At 32.3% G+C, this 9,623-nt stretch overlaps 1 protein-coding gene across 9 annotated transcripts in view; it reads right to left on the reverse strand.

The window, feature by feature from the left end:
* igsf5a (immunoglobulin superfamily, member 5a) overlaps window positions 1-9,623 on the reverse strand; it is a 59,809-nt gene that overhangs the window by 24,719 nt on the left and 25,467 nt on the right. For 2 of the 9 annotated variants that reach the window (XM_087271505.1, XM_087271498.1), the window contains exons 2-3: window positions 419-516; window positions 163-273 (exon numbers count right to left, since the gene is read on the reverse strand). The gene's annotated coding sequence lies outside the window, so the exon portion shown is untranslated. Of the gene's footprint in view, window positions 1-162; window positions 517-616; window positions 810-8,512; window positions 8,587-9,325; window positions 9,498-9,623 lie in introns of those variants that run through there. The other 7 variants (XM_087271500.1, XM_087271499.1, XM_087271503.1 and 4 more) reach the window with 6 other exon arrangements.

Below are 9,623 nucleotides of genomic sequence, written 5' to 3' on the forward strand. Positions count from 1 at the left end.
ACAAACAACACTGACACACTAATGCACGAGCACACCATGTCTTTCACACTATTTGTTCAGCACACACCCAACGACGACAGATTTAAATCATAAATCACACGCTCCAATTCAAAAACCCAGCAGGTTACAATTATAAAAACGTCAAAACAGCAACACACATACCTCCAAAACGTCCACCAATCCAGCCAGAACAGAGAAACGCTCCCGAGCTTTCCTTCGTCAGATCACCTGTGGGCCCTCATAGGGGCCAAAGATCAACTGCTTTTCTGTCATCTTATCAGCGTGAGAGAAAAAACATAGACAGAGAGAGAGCCCTAGATGACGCCTTCACTTAATCCAGACTCATCAACTCAACTTGACATGATCTAAACTATAGTTTTATTGTTTTAAAAGAAGTCAAACTATGATATCCATCCACCTGAAGGATCACTTCTTCAGTTCAGGAGTCCATAATCCATCTGTCTGGAGTCATTTTTGTATGATTTAAATACCGTGAAGCAGACACACCTAGTTTCACTGAGAGAAAAAACACACACACTGTGAATATAGAGTTTACAGTGTCAACAGCAATAATCAAACTCAGGATTTATATTTCGTTTCTGCTACTTCTGCTTACCTGCAGGTGTACAGACAACAACAAGACAAAATAAAAACATGCTGGTTGTCTATTGTTATGGTCATTCGCTGCTTGTTTGGTGTACAGAGGGAAGCGCATATGCAAACAGGTGAAAGTGACGTCAGGTGTGCGGACAAAGACACATGTGGCGTGTCCCTATGGTGACGTTGGGTTTGGTTTTGATTCTGTCTGTCTGTAAGGGAGAGAGAAATGGCTGAGTTTGTGCTGCTCAATTACAAGAACAGACACAAACCAAACACTTCTGTGGAAAGTGCCAAGGTGAGAAAGGATGTTTATTTACATATTTGATAGATGCATTATATAAAGTGGCTCATAAAATATCAGTAAATTAGCAGTTTTCTGTATTTTATGATAAGTTTTTTATTTTTTCTCTGTTTATTTCTGCTTTTGAATTGCATTATGTAGCCTTGATCTTTCTTCCGACAACTTTTAACCTTGAAAAGTTGCAAAAAGTGACTTTTATGAACATTTTTAATAGTTAAAAGTAATATATCGTTAGTTATATAGTGATATATTCAGTGCTAACCACTGAGACACTAAAATTTAAATTTTAGTTAACCTGTTATATGGTCGGATGAGCCAAATGTTTTCTAAGATATAAAACAGGTTAAGCATTACTTGAGAGTGCGAAATAATGAAATAATGTGTGTGAATAATTGTATAAATAATGAATAAATGTATGTATTCATAAATGTATGAATAAAAATTGTTAATATTAAATAACGGCTTTCTTATTGTAAGTGGTTTCAAATGAAGTTATTACTTGAGTCATTAATGCTTTTATTACTATAATAATAATAATAATAATAATAATAATAATAATAATAATAATAATAATTCATATTAAAGTGATTTAATAAAGGATCACGTGATTCCGAAGCTGAAAACTCATCATTAAAATCACCGGAATAAATGATTAAATTAAATTATAAACTACTTTTGAACAGTTATTTTATTTATTTATTTATTTATTTATTTATTTATTTATTTATTTATTTATTTATTTATTTATTTTATTTAGCATTTCACAATTATATGTGTACTGTAGCCTTGCTGAGCAGGAGAAGCCCAAACTTTTGACTGGTAGTCTGTGTATATATACAGTTGAAGTCAGAATTATTAGCCCCCCTGATTTATTAGACCGCTTGTTTATTTATTTCCCAATTTCTGTTTAACGGAGAGAAGATAATTTCAACACATTTCTAAACATAATAGTTTTAATAACTCATTTCTAATAACTGATTTATTTTATCTTTGCCATGATGACAGTAAATAGCATAAAACATATATAAAACAGGTTAAGCATTACTTGAGTGCGAAATAATGAAATAATGTGTGTGAATAATTGTTAAATTGTTAATGTCAAATAACGGCTTTCTTATTGTATGTAGTTTCAAATGAAGTTATTACTTCAGTCATTATTGCTTTTATTACTATTACAATAATAATAATAATAATAATAATAATAATAATAATTATTATTATAAGAGGGATTTAATGAAGGATCATGTGACTCTGAAGCTGAAAGCTCATCATTAAATCACCGGAATAAATGATTAAATAAAATATAAACTACTTTTGAATAGTTATTTTAGTGTAATAGCATTTCACAATTATATGTGTACTGTAGCCTTGGTGTGCAGGAGAAGCCCAAACTTTTGACTGGTAGTGTGTGTATATATATATATACAGTTAAAGTCAGAATTAGTAGCCCCCCTGAATTATTAGACCGCTTGTTTATTTATTCCCCAATTTCTGTTTAACGGAGAGAAGATTTTTTCAACACATTTCTAATCATAATAGTTTTAATAACTCATTTCTAATAACTGATTTATTTTATCTTTGCTTTGATGACAGTAAATAATATTTGACTAGATATTTTTCAAGACACTTCTACACAGCTTAAAGTGACATTTAAAGGCTTAACTAGGTTAATTAGGTTAACTAGGCAGGTTAGGGTAATCAGGCAAGTTACTGTATAATGATGGTTTGATCTGTAGACTATAGAGAAAAAAATTATCTTAAAGAGGCTAATAATCCCTAAAATAGTGTTTAAAAAATTAAAAACGGCTTTTATTCTAGCCAAAAAAAAAAAACAAATAAGACTTTCTCCAGTAGAAATAATATTATCAGACATACTGTGAAAATTTCCTTGCTCTGTTAAACATAATTTGAAAAATATTTTAAAAAGAAGAAGAAAAAAATCAAAGGGGGCTAATAATTCTGACTTCAAATATATATATATATATATATATATATATATATATATATATATATATATATATATATATATATATATATATATATATATATAGCATAGGAGTGATGGTAGAATTTCTGATAAGTTTATTTATTTACTATATTATAATGTATATGTGTGTAAATATGTATTGTTTATTCCACTTTTAGAATAATTTCCAGAATATTGTTAAATAATTTGCAAATATTTGCATGTAATTATTTGCACAACACAGTTTGTAATGAAAAATTTAGTAGATCAATTTAAATATAGACTTACGTTGTTTACCAAAAAAGTGGTTCTAGTCAGATTTGCATTGTAAACCTTAAATCAAAGTGCAAAAGTTATTAATTTTTTCATTTCATGCGCTCCGTTTTTAGTTACTGCTGTCAAAATCATTCTGCATAAGTCTGCAGATTTTGTACAAAATCCTGCACAGAAATAGCTGTCGACTTTTGATGTTGAAAATTCAACTCTACAGTTAACCAAAGTGACTTTTCTTGACATTTTAGTTTTCAGTTATTATTTAGTTATTAATACTAGAATGGATAAGAAAAAATATCTAGAGAAATGAGTCTGTAAAATAACAGAAAATGTACAGGCAGTTTATTACAAGGTTTCTGTAGCATAATAAAGAACACCAACCCAGACAATATATCACTTTAAACAATTAAAGATGTTCATAAAAGTCACTTTTTCCAACGTTACAAGGTTAAAAGTTTTTGGGAGAAAGATCAAGATCCTATAATGCAATTTAAAACCAGAAATAAATGTTGGAAAATAATAAATAAAAACATGAATCACAAATCTACAGATATTTTTTACAGTGTGGCTCTAATAATAATCAATATGCTCTATTTGTGTGAATATGTGGAGAGATGCAGGATCTGGGTCATGCTGTAGGGGGCGGCGGTGAGCTCATATACAGGGCGCAGGTGTGAATCCGAGGCTCTTTATTAGTATTGAGTGTGAACTGCACCTATGGAGAGACCAGAGATGGCAGCTCACACGTTTAATTAGAGTCGATGGGAGGGAAAGAAAAAGCTGAAGGTCAGAAGCAAAGGTTAAAAGCAAAACGGTTTTGTCTATAGTACACTGTAAAAACAAATGCCGGGTTCAACATAACCGATTTGTGTTAGGGCAACATAAAGGAATTCAGTTAAATGATTAGTTTTAACATTTTAAGTGAATTGAACATAAACAATTAAGTTGTCAAATAAACCACAGGAATTTGTGTTGTTTCAGCTCAATTTACAGCTTGAACAAGCAGCAAAATTAATTTTTGAGTGTACACTGCTTTAATTGTGCTTTGAAATTTTCATTCATTCATTTTCCTTCGGCTTAGACCCTTATTTATCAGGGGTCACCACATCGGAATGAACCGCCAACTATTCCAGCATATATTTTACACAGCGGATGCCCTTTCAGCCGTAACCCAGTACTGGGAAACACCCAAACACTCTCCACACAGAAATGCCAACAGACCCAGCCGGGGCTCGAACCAGCAACCTTGTTTCTGTGAGGCGACAGTGCTACCAACTCTGCCACCGTGTTGCCCAGAAGACAACATTATCCTAAATAAATTATAATTGTTAATGTGTATTTTAAAGGAAAATAAAGGCCATACAGTGTCTGGTTAATTGCAAAGCTCATTCCTTTAAAAAAGCCTGCAAGTTCTGAAACGGATCAAGCCTCAAAATGGTAAGAAAAAGTAACGCAAATGTAACGTAACACATTACTTACATTAAAATGTAACTAAGTAATGCGACTAGTTACTTTTTTTGTGCAGATACTCAATATTGTAATGCATTACTTTCTAACTTTCCCCAACACTGAACATGTCAATACAAATACAGTTGAAGACAGAATTATTAGCCCTCTCGAATTATTAGCCTCCCTGTATTTTTCCACAATTTTTGTTTAACAGAAAGAAGATGTCAACACATTTCTAAACATAATACATTTAACAATGTCTAATAAGTGATTTATTTTATCTTTGCCCTGATGACAGTACATATTTTACTAGATATTTTCAAGATACTAGTATTCAGCTTAAAAGTGACATTTAAAGGCTTAACTAGGTTAATTTAGAATAATAAGAAAATTCATTGTATAACGATGAACAATCGAAAACAAATATTGTTTAAGGGGGCTAATATTATTGACCATAAAATGGTTTTACAAAATTAAAAACTGCTTTCATTCTAGCTGAAATAAAACAAATAAGACTTTCTCTAGAAGAAAAAAATATTATAGGAAATACTGTGAAAAAATCCTGGCTCTGTTAACCATCATTTAATAAATTACTCAAGAGGTGTGTTACCACTACATGGTTTAAAACATTATTGTAACTTAAAAATTCTAAAATGCTGATTAGATTAAAACTTTTAAGTTACCAGAATAATTGTATTAAGTTTTCAAAACAGGAAAATATTGATAATTACATCAATTTAAAAATGCGGCTAATTTAAAGGTAAATATATCTGTCAGTGTCTTTAAAACAATATTTAACTTGTAGCAACTTAAAAAAGAAATTCCACACTAATGGAGTTGTTTTCTATTTTCAAGTCAGCACACTGATGTTTTTTGTTATTTTTTTATACTGATAATATGGGAAAGAGCGTGTTTTTGTGGCAGGCACTTTTTTCCAGGGGTTTCAGTACAGCGTAACCGCTACTACGTCATCGGGTGGGCGTGGCCTATCTGTGAATTTGCATAGGTCACGGATCATGCGCAGATTGTGAAAACAGCCGTTTTGATTCAGATACCTGTACGTATTCGCAGGGGTTTCGTGTCCAATACCTTTTATATGCAGTACAAAATAGCTGTCCTGATTGCAGGTGTTTCATGTGAAGTCAGTGTATGTTATATTAAACAAATTAACTTAAGATACCTCTCAGATTACATTAATACTGTTATAACTTAAGATACCTGTCCCGATCCCATGGCTTTTGTGTCAAATACTTTATATATCATATACAGTAACATCAGATACCTGTCCTGATCTCAGGGGTTTCATGTATAATTACTTTTATATTAGTTAACATCAGATACGTGTCCTGATCCCAGGTGTTTCATGTATGATCACTTTTATATACAGTAACATCAGATACCTGTCCTGATCTCAGGGGTTTCATGTATGATCACTTTTATATACAGTAACATCAGATACCTGTCCTGATCCCAGGGGTTTCATGTATGATCACTTTTATATTATATACAGTAACATCAGATACCTGTCCTGATCTCAGGGGTTTCATGTATAATTACTTTTATATTAGTTAACATCAGATACCTGTCCTGATCCCAGGTGTTTCATGTATGATCACTTTTATATACAGTAACATCAGAAACCTGTCCTGATCTCAGGGGTTTCATGTATGATCACTTTTATATTATATACAGTAACATCAGATACCTGTCCTGATCTCAGGGGTTTCATGTATGATCACTTTTATATTATATACAGTAACATCAGATACCTGTCCTGATCCCAGGTGTTTCATGTATGATCACTTTTATATACAGTAACATCAGATACCTGTCCTGATCTCACGGGTTCCTTGTATGATCACTTTTATATTATATACAGTAACATTAGATACCTGTCCTGATCCCAGGGGTTTCATGTATGATCACTTTTATATTAGTTAACATCAGATACCTGTCCTGATCCCAGGGGTTTCATGTATGATCACTTTTATATACAGTAACATCAGATACCTGTCCTGATCTCAGGTGTTTCATGTATGATCACTTTTATATTATATACATTAACATCAGATACCTGTCCTGATCTCAGGTGTTTCATGTATGATCACTTTTATATTATATACAGTAACATCAGATACCTGTCCTGATCCCAGGTGTTTCATGTATGATCACTTTTATATTATATACAGTAACATCAGATACCTGTCCTGATCCCAGGGGTTTCATGTATGATCACTTTTATATACAGTAACATCAGATACCTGTCCTGATCTCAGGTGTTTCATGTATGATCACTTTTATATACAGTAACATCAGATACCTGTCCTGATCCCAGGGGTTTCATGTATGATCACTTTTATATTAGTTAACATCAGATACCTGTCCTGATCCCAGGGGTTTCATGTATGATCACTTTTATATACAGTAACATCAGATACCTGTCCTGATCTCAGGTGTTTCATGTATGATCACTTTTATATTATATACATTAACATCAGATACCTGTCCTAATCTCAGGTGTTTCATGTATGATCACTTTTATATACAGTAACATCAAATACCTGTCCTGATCTCAGGTGTTACATGTATGATCACTTTTATATTATATACAGTAACATCAGATACCTGTCCTGATCCCAGGTGTTTCATGTATGATCACTTTTATATTATATACAGTAACATCAGATACCTGTCCTGATCCCAGGGGTTTCATGTATGATCACTTTTATATACAGTAACATCAGATACCTGTCCTGATCTCAGGTGTTTCATGTATGATCACTTTTATATACAGTAACATCAAATACCTGTCCTGATCCCAGGGGTTTCATGTATGATCACTTTTATATTAGTTAACATCAGATACCTGTCCTGATCTCAGGTGTTTCATGTATGATCACTTTTATATTAGTTAACATCAGATACCTGTCCTGATCCCAGGGGTTTCATGTATGATCACTTTTATATACAGTAACATCAGATACCTGTCCTGATCTCAGGTGTTTCATGTATGATCACTTTTATATTATATACATTAACATCAGATACCTGTCCTAATCTCAGGTGTTTCATGTATGATCACTTTTATATACAGTAACATCAAATACCTGTCCTGATCTCAGGTGTTACATGTATGATCACTTTTATATTATATACAGTAACATCAGATACCTGTCCTGATCCCAGGTGTTTCATGTATGATCACTTTTATATTAGTTAACATCAGATACCTGTCCTGATCTCAGGGGTTTCATGTATGATCACTTTTATATTATATACAGTAACATCAGATACCTGTCCTGATCCCAGGGGTTTCATGTATAATTACTTTTATATGTATTAACATCAAATACCCGTCCTGATCCCAGGGGTTTCATGTATGATCACTTTTATATTATATACAGTAACATCAGATACCTGTCCTGATCTCAGGGGTTTCATGTATGATCACTTTTATATTAGTTAACATCAGATACCTGTCCTGATCTCAGGGGTTTCATGTATGATCACTTTTATATTAGTTAACATCAGATACCTGTCCTGATCTCAGGGGTTTCATGTATGATCACTTTTATATTAGTTAACATCAGATACCTGTCCTGATCCCAGGTGTTTTGTGTATGATGACTTTAAATAAAAATAGAAAATAAATATGAGTTATGTTAGTTAACTAAGATCGAGAAAGAAAAATTAACCACGATTTATTACAGAAAATGTGGTATTTATTTGTTTAAACATGACTGAATACCATATTTTAAACTACAAAAACACGGTTAATCTTACCACAACCATTATTATTTGGTTTAAAATGGAAGTACAAAAGCCCAGAGACAGTAAAACGGAGTAATACGGATTAAAACGAGGTCAGCTGTATTTGCTAATGAAATCTTTAAAATATAACATTATAACAACAAAAAAATAACCTGTATGATTGTTTTTTCCTTCGTTATCCACCGCGGTAGGTTCTTTATCCATAATCATCCTGTTTGAAATGACCGCGCTAAAAAAGAACCTGTACTGCGCATGATCGGTGACCTCTCAGTATTGTTTTTTTTTTTAAGCGGGCGTTTCCCAAACACAGACCGAGCCACGCCCATTTTACGTCGTGGTAATGAAACCCCTGGAATTTAGTGCGTACCGTGTTTTTGTTTTGTAATTTTGTAATGTAATGTAAAATTAGCGAAAAAAAAAATTTGTTGTTAAATGTATTTCTTACAAGCATGAACAGTTTGAAAACAAAAAAAAGAATTTACAATTTCGGCTACTTAATTTATTTGGGGTTCTTAACTTAAAAATGTGCATGTAATTAAGTACATAACACTGGATTTGTTTTCAATTTAAAAAAAAAACTAATTGAAACAACATTTTTGAAACTACAACATGAGTACTCAACTTATAGATTTAAGGTTTTTGCTACGTAAAAATGCCTCTGATTGAAGAGGAAAATATTTAGCTAACATATTAAAGTTTTGTTAGATGTTGTCGTAACTTCAATATATTAATGCAAACTGTTGCATTATTTTTTTTGTCTAAACAATATTTTTTAGAGTGTATGTGAAAAAGAAACAAAAATTACCAAGAGGGCTTACAATTTTGACTTCAACTGTATATAGCGCGATATTGCATATAATATATTTGACCTCAGAATGTGCAATTGAGCCATCAGAATTTATCACACAGGGAGCTGCATAGTAAAAGCTGAATGGTAAATTGTAAAAGTGTGTAATGGCTGAAACCTTGTTGCTGCAGATTTTCTTCTTGAGCTCTTCAGTTTTCCTGCACCACTGAACTGGGCTGCTTCATTCAGCAAAAATGAGGCAGCTTTGACACTGACACCCAGGCGGATGCATCGTGAGGATGGAGGAGTTACAGGGTTGGGAAAGTTTGACCTTACAGGGCCCTTTAAAACTATAAAAAAAAAACAAGTCTGGCTTACAAAATAAACACACTGGAAAAAATCATTAATTGGATTAATCATTAAATCATTAATTGGATTTACTCTTAACAACAAAATGTTGTTAAACAAATTGTTAA

The sequence above is a fragment of the Danio rerio genome, chromosome 10 (assembly GCF_052040795.2).
Source record: "Danio rerio strain M-AB ecotype USA chromosome 10, GRCz13ab, whole genome shotgun sequence".
Classification (NCBI taxonomy): Eukaryota; Metazoa; Chordata; class Actinopteri; order Cypriniformes; family Danionidae; genus Danio; species Danio rerio.